Consider the following 21,336-nt stretch of genomic DNA (forward strand, 5'->3'; position numbering starts at 1 on the left):
AAAGGACATTTATTAAAGAAAAAAAAAGAACAAAGAGAGAAGATGGTTTTGGTCTCCTGTTGAAGTCTATTTTCAGAGTTGTTAGTAACATCACTTAGTATTTTTTGCCTTCTCTCACCCCCACCTTACCCAAGAGAAATAATCAGAAATGAAGTGACATAATATACTGTAGAGGAGAAAGAACTTAGAGTATTTTTAAATATCAATTAAAAAAATATAAAGTTAGACTTGGAACTTACCTTACATATCTGTTTGAGGCAGCATATTCCTGTTATGAGGACATGATCACTTTACTACCATGATTATTCCCTTTCTGTATGAAAATGTCAAAAAAATCATTGGGAGTTGGTATTTTGAAATGGAAAATCATTGATGATATGACCAGTCATCATTTCTGCTCAGATTCTTCAGCAGGAAGGACAAGAGAACATGCAAGTGGTGGCAGGCCCTGAAATTCTTGTGCACTCACGTGCCTGTCCACCAGTTACAGATGCAAAGAGCATCTTCAAGAAACAGGTTCCTGTTCAAGGTATATGACTTCAGAGAAAGGTAGTCAATTGTGGGAGCAGATCCTAACTTACAAATTAGTAAATTGTTGAACTGCTAATCCCTCTTAGGTTCAAAGGTTAAGATGTTCATGATTTAATTTGAGATATTCCTGGATTTTACATGAAACACCTCAGTGCTGCAGTTGGCTAGAAATCACTTTGGCTTGTCAGCCTTCTACTCTTGCATGGGTTGTAGAGGTCAGAAACTCAGTGGATTGACTGTTTAGAACTGAACTCCTCACCTTCTCTCAAGTCTTCCTCTTAGGTTTACTTTCTCAGGGAACTGGACATTATCATCTACCCAGTTATCCCACCCAGAAATTCATGGATCATCCATGACATCTTCCTCTTCCCCTTACATCCAATCTGTCACAAAGTCCTGTCAATCCCACTTCTGAAGTATCTTTGTACATGATTCTGTTGCCATTTCTACAACCCTAGTTTAGGCTACCATCATCCCCCAGACTGTCGTAAATCTGCTACAGCCTCCTAAGCAGTCTCCCAGCCTTCCTCTTGCCCCTGTCCAATCGATGCTCCATATTGAAGCCACCATGGAGCAGTCAATCAGAGACACAAACCTGAGCTTGCCATTCACTTCTCTGAGACTTTCAGTGGCTCCTATTGGATATGAATATGCTCATAATCTCAAGTCCAAATCCCTCAATGTGGCCTATAAGACCCTATCAGAAAAAGAGTATTGTGGTAGGAAGAGAGAATGAAATCCAGAAACAAAACAAAACAGAAACAAAACCATAAAGTCTGATGGAAAACTTGGGTTATAGTACAAAAACAGAACTTTGAAATGCCAAAATAATCCCATCAAGTTTTCTAAAAATCCTGAAGTACACATCTTTATATGCATTTTCACATTTTTCTGAATCAAAAAAAAGTTAGCCTCCACATGGTGCATTTGGCAGGAGACAACTAAAGTGTTAGTTACTATATGCAAGAGCAGATGGAGCTGGCTGTGGAGTCCAGATGGGAGGCAGCAAACAGACTCCTCCTAAACTTCACTCCTTCCCTCCCCAGTTCAATGGCTTTTGAAACTCAAGGTGTGTAAAAATTAATTTGCATTAAATTGCTTAAGATAATGTATTAACTATCACAGAAGGCTTCCAGCAGTTTTTAAAACTTGCTTTGAAAAACAAATAATCAAGCAATAATGGTGAACGCAGAAGCAAGCCAAGACTTCCTTGGATGTTTTTAAGCATTCACACAAAAGATACCAGCCTCACAACATATCTTTTTTATGTTATTTGCAGAAGTTGGAAAATTAATAATAATTATTTATGTAGGTAACACATGTAACTGTGTCAGACACTGTGATATATTTGTGCTTTATAGTTTATCTCATTAAATTCCCAAAAATACCAAGTATGTGCATTATTAGCCCATTTTAGAGAGGAGAAAATCAGGCTCAGAAAGCCTACATAATTTGCCTGGGGCCACAGAGCCAGTGTTTGGTCCCAGGTCTCTGACTCCAGAGCCCAAGTTGATAACCACCTACCATATGTGTAATGCTGGCATATGAGTTTGCATAGGGCAGCCTGTTGGTTAGAATTATTAATGAAAAGTGCATTTCTAGATAGGAATTGTTTGTTTATCTTCATGAATATCTCATTAGCTAATAAATGTTTTCCTTAACACACTCCAGTCCTGCTGTGGTCTCAGATGTGTTCATATGACTTAGGTCTATGGAGGACAAGATTGGTCAGAGGGCAAGTTAGAGGCAAAGTCACCCTGGAAAAGAGTGAACAGGGTTCAAGGTTGCCCACATACAAGGCTGAAGTTTGGCAACAAGACCAAGGGTGAAATAATAAGAAAAGGCCCAGGCCCAAGGATTTGAATAGCTGATGCAGTGGGTTCATAACAGCTGAGTTCTTCTCAGGCTAGAAAACAATGGAGTTTAAAGGGCTCTAGCCTTACAATTCCTGCCCAGTTTAAGGACATGGTCATTTATTCTGCCAGAACTGTGGTATCCCTTGCAGAGTTTGCTAGTTGTCTATTCAGTATGCATTTTAACCCACATTGAGCTTAGGAGTAGCCAGAGAGATGTAAGCAGAATTCATAAAGGCTCAGGGAAAACTCTTTAAATGGGACTTATTCAGCTGGGAGGTGCATTTTCCTGTCCTTGTCCCTGTCTCTTTCTTGCTGTTGGAATATTGATATGGTTTGGTTGTTTCCCCGAAGAAATCTCATCTTGAACTGTAACTTCCACAATCCCCATGTGTCGTGGGAGGAACCCAGTGGGAGGTAATTGAATTATGGGGGAAGGTCTTTCCCATGCTGTTCTCATGATAGTGAATAAGTCTCATGAGATCTGATGGTTTTAAAAAGGGGAGTTTCCCTGTACAAGCTCTCTCTCTTGCCTGCTGCCATCCATGTAAGATGTTACTTGCTCCTCCTTGACTTCCACCATGATTGTGAGGCCTCCCCAGCTATGTGGAACTGTAAGCCCATTAAACCTCTCTCTCTTTTGTAAATCACCCAGTCTTGGGTATGTCTTTATCAGTAGTGTGAATGTAGACTAATACAGTAAATTGGTACCAGTAGAGTGGGGCATTGCTGAGAAGACACCCATATATGTGTAAGCAACTTTGGAACTGGGTAACAGGCAGAGGATGAAACAGTTTGGAGGGCTCAAAAGAAGACAGGAAAATATAGGAAAGTTTGGAACTCCCTAAAGACTTATAGAGTGGCTTTGACCAAAATGCTGATAATAATATGGACAGTGAAATCTGGGCTGAGGTGGTCTCAGATGGAGATGAGGAACTTGTTGGAAACTGAAGCAAAGGTGACTCTTGTTAGGTTTTAGCAAACAGAATGGCAGCATTTTGCCCCTGCCTTAGAGATTTGTGGAACTTTGAACTTCAGAGAGATGATTAAGGGTATCTGGCAGGAGAAATTTCTAAGCAGCAAAGCATTCAAGATGTGACTTGCGTGCTGTTAAAGGGCATATGAAACACAGCATAACAGTTTGGAAAATTTGCAGCCTAACAATGCAATAGAGAAGAAAATCCCATTTTTTGAGGAGAAATTAAAGCCAGCTGCAGAAATTTGCATAAGTAATGAGGAGTTGAAAGTTAATCCCCAAGATAATAAGGAACATGTCTCCAGGCCATGTCAGTGGTCTTCATGGCAGCCCCTCCCATCACGGGCCCAGAGGCCTAGGAAGAAAAAATGGCTTCCTGGGCCAAGCCTAGGGTCCCTCTGCTGTATGCAGTCTAGGACTTGGTGGCCTGCATCCCAGCCACTCTAGCCATGGCTAAAATGGGCCAAGGTACAGCTTGGGCTGTGGCTTCACAGGGTGAAAGCTCCAACCCTTGGCAGCTTCTATGTGGTGTTGAGCCTGTAAGTGCACAGAAGTCAAGAATTGAGGTTTGGGAACCTCTGCCTAGGTTTTAGAGGATGTATGGAAATGCTTGGATGTCCAGAAAGAAGTCTGTTGCAGGGGCTGGGCCCTCATGGAGAACCTCTGCTAGGGCAGTGTGGAAGGGAATGGGGGGAGCCCCCACACAGAGTCCCCACTGGGGCATTACCTAGTGTAGCTGTGAGAAGAGGGCCACAATCTTCCAGACTGCAGAATGGTAGTACCACTGACAGCTTGCACCATGTATCTGGAAAAGCCACAGATTCTCAATGCCAGCCCATGAAAGCAGCTGGGAGGGAGGCTGTACCCTACAAAGCCACAGGGGCAGAACTGCCCAAGACCATGGGAACCTACCTCTTACATCAGCATAACCTGGATGTGAGACATGGAATCAAAGGAGATCATTTTGGAGCTTGAAGATTTGACTGCTCCTCTGTATTTCAGACTTGAATGGGGCCTTGCATGGGGCCTTGCATTAGCCCCTTTGTTTTAGCCAATTTCTCCCATTTGGGATGGGTGTATTTATCCAATGTCTGTACCCCCATTTTATCTCAGAAGTAACTAACTTGTTTTTGATTTTACTGGCTCATAGGCAGAAGGGATTTGCCTTGTCTCAGATGAGACTTTGGACTGTGAACATTTGAGTTAATGCTGAAATGAGCTAAGACTTTGGGGGACTGTTGGGAAAACATGATTGTTTTGAAATGTGGGGACATGAGATTTGGGAGGGGCTAGCAACAGAATGATATGGTTTGGTTGTGTCCCTACCCAAATCTCATCTTGAATTGTAACTCCCACAATTCCCACATGTCATGGGAGGGACTGTGGAAGGTAAGTGACTTATGGAGGCAGATTTTCCCATGCTGTTCTCATAATATTGAATAAGTCTCATGAGATCTGATGATTTTAAAAACAGGAGTTTCCCTGCACAAGCTCTCTCTTTTTGCCTGCTGCCATCCATGTAAGATGTGACTTGTTCCACCTTGCCTTCCACCATGATTGTGAGGCCTCCTCAGCCACATGGAATTGTAAGTCCATTAAACTTCTCTTTCTTTTGTAAATTGCACAGCCTTGGGTATGTCTTTATCAGCAGTGTGAAAATGGAGTAATACAAATATGCACATTATAGTTGGAGCCAGAGTGGCCATCTTGTGACAGAGGCAAACTTAACTATGGTAGCCAGGTGGTGCTAAAAAAAAGATAAAGGAGAACTAGATTTCTTTTTCTTTTCTTTTCTTTTTAATTTTTTCAGACAGAGTCTCACTCTGTCACCCAGGTTGGAGTGCAGTGATGCAATCTTGGCTCACTGCAACCTCCACCTCCTGGATTCAAGTGATTCTCTTTCCTCAGCCTCTCTTGTAGCTGGGATTTCAGGTGTGTGCCACCATATCTATCTATCTATCTATCTATCTATCTATCTAAGTATTTTTTTTAGTAGAGATGGGGTTTCACCATGTTGGCCAGGCTGGTTGCAAACTCCTGACCTCAAGTGATCCATTCACCTTGGCCTCCCAAAGTGCTGGGATTACAGGCACGAGCCACTGTGCCTGGCTGAGAAGTAGGTTTCTGATGGCTATGGAGCTGCCATATAATAGCAGTACAATGTTGGCCTTTCTAGAATTATTTTTATTTTTTACTAGGAGCTGAATGTAATTCCTAAATGAGAAAATTGATTTCATATTGTAGGTCTCTATTTTCTGACTACCGGTGCAGGTGGCACAGTGTTTTATGCATCTTAATACTTGGACAAATTGATCCCCTGCATTGGAGGACTGTGTGTGTGTGTGTGTGTGTGTGTGTGATGAGTAACTGACAGTGAGTTACAAGTGAACTCTAGTAGACAACACAGGCTATACATTGTCCCTTTATCCTTCTGCTGGTAACAGAACCCATTCTATGTGTCCTGATTAATTCAGGCCAGACCAATGGAGAGCCCCAGTGATTGGTTTAGGAATTTTTCTGTTTAGTAGGCAATATTTGAGATTTTAAAATCTAAATAATGTGAGGCAGTTGCCCAAATAGCAGTAAAGATGATGAAGTCACAAAGATAATGCTTAGTATGAAGGCATTAGCTCATTAGAATCTAACACAAGAATGATTCAGATTTGCAATTGGAAATTTAAGGGCATAGTCTACCTAAGTTATAACAAAAGATGATGTTTGTAGTTATAAGAAAAGATGATGTTAATGTCCTATAAGTGAATTATAGTACTGGTAATAAGTTAGGAAGCAACTATTTTTTCCCCAAGATTTGAAGCAAATTAGTCATGCATGTAAAAGTGAAAATGCAACAATGCTTTATAGCAGTTTTATCTTCTTTCTTTTCTCTTTCCTGTTCCTTTCTGACCTCTCAGATTACTTGTTTTGCTTATTTATATGCACAAGAGATGCTTTTGTGGAAAATAATATTCACAAATGACATTAAGATTCTGAATTAATGAGGCAGGGATGTTAGTCTTGTTGGATTAACTGCATTGCTATTGTAGGGCAAGAGTCTAAAACTCAAATGTTTACAGGGCCAGGGCACTAAAGTTAATGAATGAAGTAGGCTGCATGACACAGTTGGAAGTGGTGGGGGGACTATGGCAAACTGGATATTTTACAATTCTAAAAACTGTGTTCAACTGAATGAAACATGTCTGTGAGCTGAATCTATTCTTTGGGCCACCTGTTTGCCTGCTGTGATAGAAAGTAAAGCACATCTTGCTAACATGAACTAACTACCGAGTATTCAATGTGTCCTATGTTCCAGGAGCCATACTTGGAAGCTCTTCATATGTGAGCTGATTACAACTCAGAATGGTGCTGTGAAACAGATATTATTGGCTCTGTTTTGACAGATAGGGAACCTGGAATTGGAAAAATTAAGTTAAAAAGCCCAAGTTTACATGGTTAAGTACACAGCAGAGCTGAAATGTCAGTCCAGGCTTGACTGAGTACACGGCTCATGGTGTCTTTACATCAGGGGTCTCAACTGGAACACTAGTACCAATGGGTGTCTCACACCTTGCTGCAGTGTCAAGGACAATGGTACAAGTTGTTTTTTTTGTTCTGTGTCACTGATACTGCTTCAGAACAGATTCCCAGGAAAGTGGAAGCCTCACTGAGTAAAGAAGAAACACCACTTCCCAAACATTAGATGTAGTCTGTGCATCTTTTATCTGTGACTCATCTACTCTGCCCTGTTCTGGGAAAATAAAACAAGTTTTAAGTCATAACAGACAGGCAAGCCTAAAGACGCTCATGTAAATGGGAGCAAAACAGTTTCTTGTGTTATAATGAGCCCCTCCAGGATGCTGCCCTTGGTTATCCTGTTGGTTGGATTTTCAGAGCAGACTGGTAGCTAATCAATCATGTTCATTGTGTAGGCAACTTTTGACTTGGAAGGAATGGCTGCTGACCCAGAAGCCACAGCCTTTGATGAATGGGGCTTCATACAAGAGGTGGTTGGAACATGTAACTAAAAAGCAGCCACATGGTAATAATCCACTTTTCCATATACTGGAATGTTTTCCGCTAAAACCATGCCACCTGAGATTTTATAGAAATGTATAAAACTCTATTATTTTTTCAAAGTTCAGTAAGTAAAAAGGACCATTTAAATAGTTTGTTGAGCTGCAAACATTCATTCACTATTTTTTTTTTTTTTTTTTTTGGTATATTTCCCATGTGTCTCGAGTTCTAGGATTTTCCTCAAATACTGGATAGGATGTCTATGTGAGAATGGGTTTACAAATAGAGAATTGCAAATATCTGTCCCTGGTGCTAATGGTGCTCTGTGTAAGTCACTATAGGACCTCAAAGAATGGATTCTAGAATACTCTATTAGCATTGGTTCTAATTTTTTAGCTTATATTTGAGAATCCCAAAAGAGTTAAAAGACTAATTATATACACTAATGAACTGCTTAGTAAGCACCATGCAAATATGATGACTACTGAGTATTTCTTGTGAGAGTTTAAAGGTGGCCTCCTGTCTAGCACCAGACAGTACTCAGATCTGAGACAGAGAGGAGCCATTAAGCCCATGCATCCTAATGTCCCAGATCTACAGAGGACCAGACCTACAGCATCCAGGAGAAATGCTTTGTCTTTAGGTAAAGATCTTTGGAGGATAAAAATCCTTTATTATTTTGGTGGCCTCTCTCCCTATGGCAAGGGAAACTTCTTTTTCTTAATTTTACAGCCTAATAAAGAAAGTGGGCCAGCCTCAGTAGCTCATGCCTGATCTTTGGGATGCTGAGGTGGGGGGACTGCTTGAGACCAGGAGTTCAAGACCAGCTTGGGCAACACAGTGAGACCCCATCTCTACAGAAAAATTTAAAAATTAGCTGGGTGTGATGGTGTGCACCTGTAGTCCTAGCTACTCAGGAGGCTGAGGCAAGAGGAGTTCTTGAACCCAAAAGTTCAAGGTCACAGTGAGCTATGATAGCACCACTGCACTCTAGCCTGGGTGACAGAGTGAGACCCTGTCTCAAAAAAAAAAGTGATGAATTTGAGAGAATAAAAACATAGAAAGGGAAGATGTTACATATACCACTAGGCATATGTCTGAGGAGGATGTTGTATCATTAGCTGGCCTTCTCTTTGTCCATAGAAAGGGGCTAATCTGTCCATTGGAAGACCTGGTAGAAGGTATGTTATTGTGGCTCTTCTTTAATAACATTAATCTGAAAAGTGAATTAAGTGTTAAGAAGCAAGGTATGGATCAGAATATACACTATGCCCATATATGTTCATATATACATATGCACTTACACATAGATACATATGTGTGACCATAGTATGTACAGATACATACATATACACTGTATTTACATAGAAAACAATATATAAGCATCATGTATTAAAACAGTGTAAAAATACACTGTATTCATGTATTTATATAAACTATCTTTAGAAGCCTATGCAGGAATTGGTAACAGTCATTGCCCCAGTGAAAGGAACTGAGTGACTAGCAAAAAGGAGTGTGAGAGGGGATCTCTTTCTTCTGATAATTTTGTGCTTTTTGTACTTTTTGAATTGTGTTCACTGAGGATGTCTAAACTATTTGGCAATAAAATATTTAAAAGTCTATCATGAACAGATAAAGGAAATAATAATCTTTGGTCATGTGTTAGAAGTATTAAATAATAAGTCATCTGATTAGTTAATTTTAAAAAAAGACTTACAAGTACAGGGGCAAAAAGGAAAAATGCTTATTTCCACAAAGATCAAAATAATTTAGTGCTTTACCACCATAATTCAAAAATAATTTTAATACCTCAATGTTTGTTGCAATAACATTGTGTATAAATAAACACCCCCCTCCTCCCACTCTTCCATCCACATAACAAATAAAGTCTGACTACCTCATTGCTCCTCAACATTTCCTCTGAAAAGCGATCAGTGTCTCCTGCCTGGCCATTAAATAGATTTTGAAAAACTCTTCAATCCGTATCAGTTTCATATCCTTATTTAGTTCCTCAAATTTGCCCTCAGCTGGGAATTCTGCAGGCAACTGTGATTCTGTTGTGTTCGCCACTCATTTGAAGGGTCCCATCCATCATCATTTCTAGTCCTTTTCTGATGCAATGTAGCTGGTTCTTTGTCTTTCTTATAAACTGAATGGCTGTTAAATTATCCATTTATCTTCCTTCAGATTTTCTGTTCAGTTTCTCAGGCCCCATAAGGACTGTCTTTTCTACCTTGTTTGCTGACTTTTCATTCCATTTCCCCCGTTCTTGGAGGCATCTTGGTTCACCATGCTGCCCTTCAAAACAAACTCTCTGGTTCAGTCTGCTTTTTGCTTGTTTGAAAGCAAGCAGACCTTGCTACTCAAGTAGATTTCCTTTTAAAATTTTGTTCCTTTGAATAGTTTTGAAAACTTTGAGGTAATATATTTCAAATTTTATACATTGATAGTAGGATATATTGGAACAAACCCTAAATTGAAAGTCCAAAGTCTTGGATTCTAAACCCAACTCTGCCACTATCAAGTCATGTCACTCAACAGTGACCTTTCAGGGTGTGGCTTTCCCCACCTTCAGATGGTCTGCAAGTACATGCCTAGTCAACTATTCTAGTATAAAAATGGCATCTTTCTTCTGTTAAAGGTGACCCAATAAATGATCTGAGGTTTGTATAATGCTGACGCCTGTACACACAACATCTCAGACAGCACTAGGTCATACTGGTTAGGAGTCCCAGATTTGAAAATGGAAAGAATCTATGCCCTGTCACTTACTATATATTCTTAGGTAAGTTACAGAAGCTCTATAGCTTCAGTTTTCACATCTGAAGAAAAGGATTCTTATAGCATCTAACTTGGTATTGTGAAGAGAATTAAATTAGATAATGCTTGGAAAGTCAGTCTTGAGCACACAGTAAGTGCCCAAAATATGTTGTTATGGACTCACTACATCTTTGTGAGACAGGAAGCTTGGCTATTATTATCCTAATTCACAGCAGAGATACTGAAGTTCAGAGATTATATTAATGATAACAGTGACTCACATGCTGGAGGGCTTTAACTATAATAGGGCTTATTCTTCCCAAAGCTTTTCCACATACTTCACCTCCCTTGGTTCAGACTCTTGGAAAGGTTGATATTGTCTATCATCAATTCCATTTGCTCCAAGAAGAAAGTCACTTTGTAAGGCCCAAAACCTTTAAAAAGTAGCAGAGTGAAGCTGCTTTCATTCAAACCTACAAGCCAGTGGTGATCACCATAAAAAGAAAGCTGAGGATGGTGAGCCCTCGGTTTATGAGTGTATAGGGCAGGTTTGAAAGAAGACACTTAAAAAAACACTCAGCCCTTACTGCTTCCTCTTAGGCTACCTTAGGTTTTTTTCTCTCTCTCCCGCTGGCTCCTTTCTGTATGTCTCTGTTTCTCTATTTCTCCTTTCTTGTTTAGATTTTTCAGCAGTTCAGATCACCTGTAGCACTAAAACCTAAATTTGATGATATATTAAGTCAAAGATTTGGAGAATAATTTGTCCTTTTTTGTTATTTTATGGTTCTGTAGCTCATCCCTCTCTTTGTAGGAGGTGTTGGTTCAGATGCTGAAACTCCTCTAATTCACTGGGGCAATTGTGAGCAGCAAGTATAACCTCCCTAGTTTCTCATCTGTGAAATAAAGGCAGGAATGTTAACACTCACGACAAGGCAATTCAAGAGTGATAGGTTATTTCAGGGCATCCTGAAAGCACAAGATGCTGAGGAAATGCACACGCTTACTAGTAACAATGTGATAATCCGATCTTTCCTGTTTCTGTCACTCTCTTGCCCTCTCTATGTTGCTGAGGAAGCCCCGGGGGGGGGGGTCTCCCAGCAGCTGGTAACAACTCACACACTGCTGCTGCAACTTAGATGAGGGGAGAGGTTGGTATATTCAGCTGTGCTGGGCATTCTGGCTCAGTAACAGAGACAGTGAATGCAAATAATTAATATGCTCTAATAAAGGAACCCACAGAGGGTCCCAGAGGCTAGAATATCTACCTCTTGGGGGCAAACAGAAGTTTCCTAAGAACCTGTCATCTGAGCAGAGTCCTCAAGTAAGACTAGGAGTTGCATAGGGAGAGGAGGGGAAGGTAGGCCTGCAGATGGCTGGGTGAGCACAGGCACAGGGTGTGGAATATTAGTGAGGTAGCAATTAGGGAAATATCAGGTGACCACTTATGGCAAGAGTAGAGGGTACAAAGGAAGGAGAGAGAGAAGGTGGGATGGAAAGGTCAATTGTGCCAACTGAGATTTTTTTCCTGTAGTAGTGGGGAGGGAGGGCCTGAAGGACTTTAAACAGGTGAGCCATATGATCAGCTGTGCTTTGGGAGCATAGCTCTGGTGGTGACATGGAGCCTGGAGGATGGGATTGTATGCATGAGACTGGGGTCTGCTTGGAGGCAGCTGGTAGGGAGGCGGTCAGGAGACCCTACTAATATAGGGGAACCAAATGAAGGAGAAAAATCATGATGGCACAACTAGAAAATAATAGAGAAGAAAAAATACCCCAGGCATTTTGGTCTTGTTTTATAATATATTTATTAGCTTTTTGATGGCATTAGAGATTTTTTTGAAGTTGTCTTTTGTTTCCTGCCTTTACTGTATGCTCTGAATTCCCTTTTCTTTCATGCTTTTTGGTTTGCTTCTATTCTTTCATATTGGTGGCTTTGCTCAAACATTCTGTGGCCCTTATCTGTTTTCATATATTTAAATGCAAGGCATTGAAAGACAAAAGACCTATTCAAGGCAGAGTGTAAAGCAGACCAGTGCAGGCAAGTGGGAGAGCTGTGACTGTCAACTGGTGGGATCCCTTTTAAGGGCATCCTGCAGCGAATCAGTTCATTGAGAGAATCTGAATTGCAAGTCCACACTGATCTTTTCTCTGAGGCTGTTCTGTTTCCCTAGAGAAGAATCCCACTTTACCGCTTCTGGGGGTTTCTGACTGTTGGCATTCCAGGCACAGAGTAATAGGGCATCTGAGAGTCCAGCAAATCATCCCACAGACTTTTGATTTCAGCCATGAATTCTCTCTGTGAGTGCTCTGGGAGAAGAACTCTCTAGTCTCCAGCCTTGGCAGTGGCTACAGAGGCTGTTGACCTGGCTGTGTGGGTTGTGGGAGATTCCTGAGATCCCATTCACCAACTTCCAACCTTTCTTTTCCTCGTTTCCAGGCTGATTCCTCCACCTTGCTGTTGTGAATTAACTTGTGTCTTGCCAAAAGCTATGTTGAAGTTCTAACCCCAGTACCTGTGAATGTGGCCATGTTTGGAAATAGGGTCTTTGCAGTTGTTAGTTATCAAGGTAAGATGAGATCATATTGGATTAGGATAGGCCCTAAATTCAATGGTTTGTGTCTTTATAAGAAAGTCATGTGAAAACACAGACACAAGAGAATGTTACGTGAAGTCAGAGGCAGAGAATGTCAAGAACTGTTGGCAGCCACCAGCAACGAGGAGAGGCATGGAATGGATTCTCCCTGAGAGGCTTCACTAGCAACCACCCCCGCTGACACCTGGATTCTAGCTTCTAGAGCTGTGAGCAAACACATTTCTGTGATTTAAAGCCATCCAGTTTGCTGTACTTTGTTACAACAGCCCTAGGAAGCAAACATATCCACTCTTGGCTGTTTCTAGGTCCTGAGCCTCTCAGGCATTCCTTCTGAAAGGCAGATCGGCTGGCTTCCTGTTGCTCTCCCCTTGTGCAGACATTTTGGGAGATTACTTCCTTCTTAGCTTCCAATATTTGAGGATATCTTATCTCTACTTATGCTCTGTTTCCTTCAGAGTGTATAGATTTCTTTTAAAAAAAGAAATACAACTTTATCACTTCTAATCATACTTAATAGTATTAAATAAGTCAATAAAATGAGGTACCAAGGCACTCATTTCAGAATTATCTCTATTAGGGAAAAAAAAAAACCACGGGATAACTGAATAAATTATAAGTCAATTGATTGGAATAGTAGGCTGCCATTTCAAAGGATAATATGAAAGCCAGGCACGGTGCCTCACACCTGTAATCCCAGCACTTTGGGAGGCCAAGGCAGGCGTATCACTTGAGCTCAGGAGTTGGAGAGCAGCCTGGGCAACATGGTGAAACCTCATCTCTACAAAAACACAAAAAATTAGACAGGTGTGGTGGTGTGCGTCTGTAGTCCCAGCTACTCAGTAGGCTGAGGTGGGAGGATTGCTTGTGCCCAGAAGGCAGCGGTTGCAGTGAGCTGAGATTGTACCACTGCACTCCAGTCTGGGTAATAGAGTGAGACTCTGTCTCATAAAGAAAGGAAAAAAAGGGCAATGTAAAAATTATATAGAAACATGGAAACATAAGAACTTTATGTTAAGTGACCAAAGCAGAATACACTCATGCACCTTGGTAAAAACGTGTTTGTATGTGGACAGTAGTATGAAGGGGTATCAGGAATAAGAGAATGTAAGGTTCTGATTTCTCCCAACAGTCTGCTCATGACAATTTAGGTATTCTCTAAGGTGATGTATATTTTCTTTACTGTTCTCATTTCCTTTTGATACCTCAACAGCAGAGTTTTTAACATTCACATATATTTATCCTTTCCTTCCTCCCTCATTTCCTCCCGCCCTTCCTTCTTCTTTCCTACTTCTGAAGACAGCCAAAGAAGAGAGGGTCATGAAGAAAAGGTAAATAAGGTTTTAAAATATGCTCTCTAAAAAAACTAGAAAGTTATTTAAGGGATGAGAACATCCTAAGCCTTGTAAGGACTTGGGGTTAACAGACATTAGCTTCATGATTCCAAAGGGGAAATGCTTTAAAACAGTTATGTATGTTGGTCAGCTGGATAAGGAGAATTTAAGATAAGAATTAAGATCTGATTGTAAATCTGTTCTCAAAAACCTTATTAGTAGGTATATTGTATTTTTTCCATTGGATTCCAGCATTTTAATATGGATTCATGGCACTGTTTGAGCTCATAAAATACATATGAATAAGAATAGATTAATAGTAACATATAAATAACAGGTTTTTTTCAAAGTTGCATAAAATAAAACAAATTAAAGTCCATTTTATTTACCAAAAAGTATACACAGAGCTGGTTGTTTATCAGGTCAAACTCCTTTTTGGAGGTGAAAAACATTAGGTATTCTGGAAGAACTTTGAGCTGTAGCAAAGGGTATGAGATGCCTTCACCTGCCAATTATCATGCATGATGTTGGAAGGAACAGGAACTTAACCACTCTTCTATTTATGAGCCCTCTCTGCTACTCAGAACTTCTTCCTACCCAGCACATTCTTTTTTTCTTTTTCTTTCTTTGTTTTAAAGAGATGAAATTTTGCTCTGTCGCCAGGCTGGAGTGCAGTAGTGCAATCTTAGCTCACTGCAGCCTCGAACTCCTGTGCTCAAGCAATCCTCCCACCTCAGACTCCCAAGTAGCTGGCACTACAGGTATACACCACCATGCCTGGCTAAGAACGGAGCATATTCTTAGTTGATGTTTGTACTGATTACTGTTAGACACTAGAGGATCTTAAAAGTTTTCCAAGTCATAGAAAGATTAAATTTTAATCAGTATAAATTTAGTATATTTTATTGTATTAAAACTTCTTGAAATCATATGTATGCAATATGCAGTATAAATTTATTGAAATCTACCTATGATATATGCTAGCTCCATCTCTTAACTTGAATATTAAAATAACTAGAGGAATATATTTTCTGGCAATGCTGGATAAAAGAAAATTTAATGTATTTCTTAGCTGAAAAAGTCAAAGGTCTGAAACATTCATGGGTTTTAACTGGTCCTTTACAGTAGCATTCAACTATGATGAGAATGAAACCACTTTCTAAAAATATATTATCGGCCATATACTCCAGCTTATGGGCAGGAATATAACAGTGTACATGCTGATGAAAAATTGTATATAGTCATGTGCCTCATAATGGCATTTCAGTCAATGATGGACCACATATACAACCACGGCCCATAAGATTATAATACCATATTTCTACTGTACCTTTGCTATGTTTAAATATGTTTAGATGTGCAAATATTTACCATTGTGATACAATTGCTTACAGTATTCAGTACAGTCAAATGCTGTACAGGTTTATAGCCTGGGAGCAATAGGCTATTCCACATAGCCTAGGTGTGTAGTAGGTTGTACCATATAGGTTTCTGTAAGTACACTCTGATGTTTGCATGATGAAATTGCCAAAGATGCATTTTTCAGAATGTATCCCCATTGTTAAGCAACACATGACTCTATTTGTAGGTGATAACTACATGACATTATATGCTTCATACATTCCACTGCTTATACTGCATCCCGTCATTCACTTATCTGGTTCTTCATTCCTTTGCTCAACAAACATTGGCTGAATAGCTCTAATGTGCTAGCACTGTGCTAGGTCGCAGGAATATGGTGGCTCCAGGAAACCAGTCTAATGGGGAAGAGAGAGAAAGATAATCACATACAGAGTGTTTGGTTATAAAGAGATCGAGACAGTGCCGTGGAATGTTGTGGGGAAGTAGAGGTTTTACAGAAGTGACAGCTTGGGTTGGTGTCTTCCAGGCAGATAAGAGAGCAAGGACGCATGGGCAGAGGCCAGGGAAGATGGATCAAAGGGCTAGTGAGTCCTGTGCTTGGGGCAAAGTGTGTCTGGCGAGGAAGTGGGCAGGGTGACAGGAGATGAGGCCAAGGAATAGGGGTGGGCTTCAGAATGAATGAGGGGGTTTCTGAATGCTAAACCAAGGACTCTGTAAGATATCTTACAGATGGTGATTGTAACTTGAGGTCTTTAAAGCAGGAAGATGCTGTGATCAGATTTTTATAAAAAAGATCATTTTGTAAAAAATTTGGAAGGTAGACTATAGCGGAGGGGCCTATAAATTACATAAAACCAATACTTTTGAATATTAATGTTTCTCTTCTATTCATATTTGACTAATAACACATAGAATATTTTCTGAGATAAACAGCCTTTACTATCTATCAGGAATCGGATTTGGGTACATTATTACGTAAAAAGGACAATATTTTGAGAATAGTAAGCCAGTACATTTTCCATTCTGTTTAAATGGTGATGCCTGGGGCTCTTCTCCCATTATCTCAGTAGGCTTCCCTCCTTAAGGCAAATGGCGGTTCCCAGCTAGAAACAAGCTGCCATCATTCAGCTCTGAAAGAGATTAACCCTACAAGTAGCTTTGCATGGTGAAGGGACTTTCTACATTTCAAAACTCTCTTTTCCCTATTAAGAACCAAGCCTGTCTAAATTAGATCTTCAGGTTTTACTACAAAGCTCTAGAAAGAAGAACACAGAGGAGACCATATAAGGATAATTCCCATCAGGCAAAGCAAAGTAAATGGAAATGTTAGAGAAGAGGGGGAGTAGGGAGAGGGGCAGTGAGAGAGAAGAGAGGAGAAAGAGAGAGGGGAGAGAGAGGCAGAAAGAGGCAGTGAGAGAAAGGGAGATCAGAAGTGAGTAGTCCTGGCTTCACATTCCTTGGGGGATCAAACCCTAAAGGTGAAGGGAGGGCTTATATTTCAAATTTCAGAGCCTAATTCAGGAAAATAATAGAATTTTCCTAAAGCAAGTTGGTACCAACCAGGCAGCATATTAGAAAAGACTTGGGAAGTTGTGTGGACAGCAGGGTGAGGAGAAAGTAGTTGGGAGTTCATGGGTGCTGTGGGGGGACTGAGCAAATGTCAAGAGATCCAGTCAGCTAGAATTGGCCAGGAAGCTGCTGGGGGTGGTGGAGGGGGCTTGACAAGATGCTGCCACAAGAACCACAGACTTAAGCAGTCAGAGCTAGTGGCCAGAGCTGGCACAATGTGCTCATCACACCCACACCATAGTCACACAGGGCTGGCACAGCATCACAGCCAGAGTCACTACCAGCCACCTCAGTGAACCCAGAAAGATCCAGCAGGCAGGATGTGCACCAGGGGTCCTTCTCCCAAAGGTGACAAAATCGTCACAACCATAGGTGAGTTCTTTGGTACCTAGATGTCAGCTGGGGAGGAGAAAGAGCTCTGATTGGGAGCAATTCAAAATTTACTCCCTCCAAAGACCTACTTTAACCAGAAGACACTGAGATACTTTAATAGTCAAGTTTAAATAGTAGTCCCTGAATACTGCTACCACCCTACTCCCCATCACCGGGAAAAAGTGGAGCCAGATAGATCAGTTATAGAGACTATAGGAAGTTGTTCTCCTTCCTTCCTTCCTTGCTTCCATCTTTCCTTCTCTCCTCCCTTCCCTTTTCTCCCCTCCCCTCCTCTCCTCTCTTCTCCTTCCCTCCTTCCTTCCTTTTTCCCTCCCTCCCTCCGTACATTCCTCCCTTCCCTTCCTCTCTCCTCCTTTCTTCCTATATATTTTGAATTATATATGATGCCATTCTATATATATCCCCATTTGTAAGGACAAGTAAGAAACTAGACCCAACTCTGTCTTCTTTCATCCACAAGAATACTGAAAGTCATAGAGAAACACTTACAGGAAACTGATTTGGGTGGGTTTTTTTTTTTTTTTTTTTTTTTTTTTTGGTATTATATGATGAAGTTGTTCTTAGGGAACACTGGATTGCTTTTAAAGTACTTTCATCAGTATCCAGAGAGTGTCCCAGAGTAGCACCTTACATCCTCTTTTCTAGTTTATTAATTTCTAACTCCCACTCTACTATTTTAACTATATTTTAAACTTTTCTCCTTTTTTTTCCAGAGAGCATATTAATATTGCATCATGTGGAATGTATTTTTCAAAATGACCATTAAAAGTGAAGGCAGAGGCTGGGCACGGTGGCTCACACCTATAATCCCAGCACTTTGGGAGGCCGAGGCCTGCAGATCACTTGAGGTCAGGAGTTCAAGACCAGTCTGGCCTACATGGTGAAACTCCGTCTCTACTAAAAATACAAAAAAATTAGCCAGGCATGGTGGTGGGCACCTGTTATCCCAACTACTCGGGAGGCTGAGATAGGAGAATCGCTTGAACCTGGGAGTCGGAGATTGTGGTGAGTCGAGATTGTGCCATTGCACTCCAGGCTGGGCAACAAGAGCGAAACTCCATCTCAAAAAAAAAGGCACTACTCTTACCAAAATTTTCCTACTCTTAATGGAAAGAGAAAATTATTCTGGCTAGATGCTGGCCAGGTCATGCCCTTTTGCATTATCTGTGAAAAATTCCACTCTGAAATCAAAAACCAGTTTAGGATGAGTTAAAAATCGGATTATAGGCATAATGAAAATTAAATCCCTCAGTCCTTAACAAACAAAAGATTTATAATGACTCTGCACCACTGACATTCTAGGTACACTGAGATTTGGTTGAGTTGATAATGAAAATAACGAGCCAGAACTTAGCTTGCTGTTGCAGGGAAAAGCTCAGAATGATACTGTGACATGAAAGTTTCTGTTTATCCCTAAGGCTGGTGTGGCAATGACTTCAAAGTTTGATTGTGTCTTTGTTTTCTTCCTTCTTCCTTTTTTTTTCTCCAAAGATGTTGAGCAGCAGGGCTAATGGATACCCAGCAGGGTGCAAAGACAGCAGAAAGCGCAGGAATCAGATGTCAATGTATTCCTTCTAGACACCCTGCTAGTACACAGCTAACTAACCAGGGCTTGAGTCTTCTCTTGGAGAATGTGCTTCGATGGTTCCCTGCCCACTCTTGGCTTCCTGATTAAAAGGCTGTCACCCATAAATCATGACTTCATCCTGTTAACGATCATTTTCTTTTCTTTCTCTCTCTCTCTGTCCTTCTCTGCCTCTCTCTCTTTAAGGAAAAGTCTGAAGATTTAAAAAAGATGAGCAAGTTCCAGAGAACTTGGATGGAAGCCTGGCCTACATCCTTATTAGATAACTATCCATCGATCTGGGATTGTTCTGCGTGTGTGTCCTACCCACCTGGCATGTTGGGAGAGCTAAATCAATGCCACAATGACATGCTGTCTTTCTCCACTTGAGATTGAACCAGTCAGCCTCTCTCATTGACAATACATATGGTAAAGAGGGCCTGCCCATCGTTTTTTCTGTTTTATTTATATATTTTAATATATTTTCTGTCAGTGACTTTCTGTCAATCTCAAGATTACTTAGATAACTTTCTAATGAATAGATTTTGGAGGAGGGGGAGTTCCTCATTGTTTTCCCTCAATGTAGTAAAAAATTGAGTGGAACTCGGAGTTATCTCAGAGATAAGAGTTCTGATTTTAAATACAATGGGCATTTGAAATATACCATGTGGGTTGCCAACTAGGCACATAAATAAGTAGCCCTTCAGGCACCTGAGAATAGTGATAATCTTCACCCTGTGCTTGGAGATGAGCCAATCTCAGCAAACAGGAGCACAAACAGAAAGTGCTTTATTTATTTGATATTTGAAAAGCACAGCCCTTTTAAAACCATGAAGTAAAACCGAACTACCCAGTGAAAGTCAATGAAGTAAAAAAGCTTGGATGCCAAATTCACTGTTCTGCCCCACTACCTTACCCAGGAGCCTCCAGCTGTGGGGTGCCCTGGGTCAACCCCAACCCTCTATAGACTCCAACTCTCTCCAACCTCCTCCACCTGCAGGAATATCCCAGCTCTCTCTATGAGCTTGCTTGCCTTGTGCTCTACATGAGGTTCTTGCCCGCCCAACCTTGTCCTAGCTTGGGGTTGGGGCCTTGGTTGTTAGAGGGGACATGCTTTGTCTCATGTGTAATCCTTGGTATCCTATGCCTAGACCAATGTGGTAAAGTGAAGCTGAATTCTTATGCTGTATTTTAGACCAATCATATCAGGGATTCCTGCCACCTGCACGCTTCCCACTTGCCTTCGATCCTCCCAGGCTCCTTATTATTGCATTTTTATGTTCAAAACCCCAAACTGGCCTTTCATTGAGTTGTCTCAGTGAATGGTGCCACATCAGTGACCTTCCTGGAGTGTCACATCAGTGACCTTCCTGGCATGTCACATCAGTGACCTTCCTGGCTTGTCACTTCCTCAAGATGTTGTGTCTTCCCATTAATGGTGATTCCTGCCCACTGACTGATCCAATTTCAGTTTGCAAGCACCAATAGTTTGTGTGAGATTATACAGTTAAATAGTGGAGGGAAGGGAGAACATTGCATGAGATGAAATAAAATAGGACCCTCAGAGAGGATACTTAAACTCACCCTACAATGTTTTAGTTTGAGGGCTCTTAAAATGGTTGGTTTCAAAGCCTTGTAAAAAAACTTACAAATGAAATAACATTTTTTTTTACTTAGTGATGATAAGAAATCAAAAAGAGCAAGATTCTCACCCCCTGTTAAATGAGAAGGTATAGCAGCAAGTATGAATATGAGCTTCTGTAAATAACTCCTTCCATATTCCCTTTAGCAGGACATGCCTCTCCCCAGTTAGTTAAATAATAAAAAATGGTGCAAGAAATTTCCATTGGAGGTGGAGCAGGGCAGCAGAAAGGTCACTATACCAAAACAAAGGTCATGGGTGAGCAGGACACAACTCTAATTTGGTGGGAGCATCATTCAGTCTTTCTATACATTAATTACCTGCAGCTGAAAATAACAGAGGTATCTAACCCACAGATAAGTAGTAAAGTAAAACAGATGTGAAAAACTAAGATGATGTATAATGTGAAGGGATAATATTACTCCCTAAATTCTAGAAACTGCTATTTTCAATTTAAATTCAAGTAACTTCCTATGTAACTTAAAGATTTCAAAGCATTTAATAGGAAGCATAAGATAAGCCCTAAGGATTGTGAATCGGTAATAAAACAACTAAATTAACATGGAAAACCATATGAGGATCCTTTACAGCCTTTCCTTTAACCAATCACATAGGAAGAGTGTGTAGACTTTAAGTTCACTCCAAAATAGCTTTGCAAACTAGTACCAAAACTTAATCAGCTTCCCACTCCAATACATGTCTTCATCCTCCTAAGCTTTACCCAAAATAAAAAGAATGTAGTAATTGCAC

General features: G+C 40.6%; 1 protein-coding gene and 1 long non-coding RNA gene across 3 annotated transcripts in view; one reads left to right on the forward strand and one right to left on the reverse strand.

Annotated features, from left to right (window-relative positions):
• Positions 1-21,336, reverse strand: part of PDE11A (phosphodiesterase 11A) — a 270,311-nt gene that overhangs the window by 10,250 nt on the left and 238,725 nt on the right.
• On the forward strand, positions 7,570-19,383 carry LOC105730608 (uncharacterized). 2 transcript variants are annotated; one of them, XR_001110521.3, is made up of 2 exons: positions 7,570-12,698; positions 19,152-19,383. It is a non-coding gene; the product is annotated as an uncharacterized LOC105730608 (long non-coding RNA). The 2 variants fall into 2 exon arrangements; XR_010341458.1 differs by lacking the exon at positions 7,570-12,698 and adding an exon at positions 14,065-18,385.

This window comes from Aotus nancymaae, unplaced genomic scaffold, assembly GCF_030222135.1.
Source record: "Aotus nancymaae isolate 86718 unplaced genomic scaffold, 86718_ANA_hifiasm-v0.15.2.pri h1tg000008l, whole genome shotgun sequence".
Lineage (NCBI taxonomy): Eukaryota > Metazoa > Chordata > Mammalia > Primates > Aotidae > Aotus > Aotus nancymaae.